Here is a 2,393-nt window from a genome sequence, read left to right as displayed (position 1 = left end):
CAAAAAGAAAAACAGAAAGAAAGAAATCCATTGAAAATAGTGAAAGAAATGAAGAAAACCGGTGTTAACCAAAGAAAAAAAAACAAAAAACAAAGAAAGGAAACAAGAAAAAACCAAAATATGAAAACAGGGAAAAAACATAGAAAAAATCATTCAAAAAAGAATAGGAAACAAAAGAGAAAACGAGAAAACCCGAGAAAGAAAGAAAAAATCGAAATATATGAAGAATAAAGAAAAATAAAAAACCCATGACGAAACAAAGAAAACCTAAAGAAAAAAAAGAACCAAGAAAGGGAAAAACAAAAGAAAACCGAAGGGAATGAGCTAATCGGTCGCGAGTGAGCGAGCGAGCCAAGCAGCATCTCAGTTTCAATTTTTTCCTTTCCGGGAGACGACTTGTGATAAGCAAGTCAGCCATGCCCTAAAGAAGTAGTTTTTTTGACAGGTGACTAGGGATTTATTCAAAGTTCAAAGCAAGAGGAATACAAATAATATCAGGAAGATCCCCTAGGCACCTTAGCCAGCGCATGGGCTTCAAAGTTAGCCCCCTGATGCTCGAAACGGAAGGAAACATCATCAAACTCCTTCCTTCTCTCAGCGATTTCATGCAACACCAGAGCGTAGTGCGTCGACGCACCCTTGTCTATATTGCAAACAACTTCCATGCAGTCCGTTGCAATTGTCATACGTGAGAGACTTAGGTCTTTTGCTAGTGCTAGAGCTTCATTGCATGCTTGAACTTCTAAACTCGCAACATCAACAAGACCATCATGGACAAGAGCTGAGGCCCCCAAATAATGACCATCCTTATCCTTGCAAAGGGCTGCTGCTGCACCCACATTACTCTCACGAGATATACCACTGTCAACATTAATTTTTTACTTTATTGCCATCCGGGCCAATCCAAGTCTGTATTCTTGGCCATGCAACAGTACTCAGCTAGGCATCACTATTCTTCTTCTCACTAGCAATCTCCAAGTCTTGTAGATATCTAGTGACAAAATTGTTGGAAATATGCCCTAGAGACAACAATATTTGTATTATTATATTTTCTTATTTACAATTATAGAGTTTATATTATATGCTATAACTGCTATGATCCTGGAATATGTGATTCAGTGAAAAACTCATATGCACGTGTGGAAAGATAAACGGTTAAATAAAAGGTTCCTAGTCTTGCTTTTGGGACTAGCTCAAGTGTTGTTGGTGATCACGTTATCCTGATTTTAGGATATCATTAAGTGTAATGATAGTTCAAAAACAACGTTGCGCCGAGAATATCACATTGTGGATAATATCTTTTCTTCAGAATGCGAGCGCCTAGAGATTCCGAGTCTATAATAGCCTCCAAGCTTGTCGAGCCAACAGAGCAAGGTTAAGAAGTTCAATGTCCCGGAAGCCCACCCCCTCCCCCCTAAACTTGGGCTTGCACATAGTCTTCCACAAGACCCATGCCGTCTTCCGTTCACCTTACCCCACCAAATTTTTTGCAAGAGACCATTAATGTGCTCACACAGACCCCTTGGTAATTTGAAACATGCCATGGAATATGTCCGTATAGATTGTGCAACTGACTTAATCAACTGCTCTTTCCCACCTGCAGAAATACGCTTCTCCATTCGTCCTTGAACATGCTTCCAGATTCTATCCTTCAAATATCTGAAGCACCCTTGTTTTGACTTCCCAACATCTATGGGCAAGCCTGGGTATTTCTCTGACAAAGATTCATTATGTACACCAAGCACATCCTTGACTTCATTCCTTAGGGCCTCTGGGACCCCTTTGCTGAAGTAAATTGAGGACTTATCTGTGTTTATATGCTGACCTGAAGCATCCCAATATTTTTTCAAGATATCCCGAACTTGAATTGCACTCATACTGTTGGCTTCAAAAAATAATAAGCCTTGAGCACACCCATTCCCTGAGCCTTGAGCATACAAGAAAGTCCCTCTACCGCCAGTAGAAACAAATAAGGGGAGATAGGGCCCCCCTGCCAAACTTCTCAAGAAGAGGTGGGAGTAGAGAAACGACCGCGAGCGAGCGAACAATATGGGCTTGCCTGGTACTATAGTGTGAAGGAGAATCCTTCACGCGAGAGCTCGTTTCATCTCGCATGAAACGAGATATAGGCTTCGCGCCTTACGAGCCCTCGGCTCTTCAGGCGCCCAAAAGGTCATGGGCGCTCGCTAGGCTCGTTCGTGGGATGTGGCCAAATTCCTCTCCGCCCTCTCGCTCGCTCGCCAGGTTCCTCGGGTTTTTTTGGTTCGTAATTTCTTATTGTACTGACTTGGCCATTGGTTTTTATATAGATTAAAATCATTTGTGCAATTATTTTTTTTAAATCTACGGATTCTAAAAACCATTCAATATATTTTTTGGATAACCGGGTGACC

This window comes from Triticum dicoccoides, chromosome 2A, assembly GCF_002162155.2.
Source record: "Triticum dicoccoides isolate Atlit2015 ecotype Zavitan chromosome 2A, WEW_v2.0, whole genome shotgun sequence".
Taxonomy (NCBI): domain Eukaryota; kingdom Viridiplantae; phylum Streptophyta; class Magnoliopsida; order Poales; family Poaceae; genus Triticum; species Triticum dicoccoides.
This window is presented reverse-complemented; position numbering follows the sequence as displayed.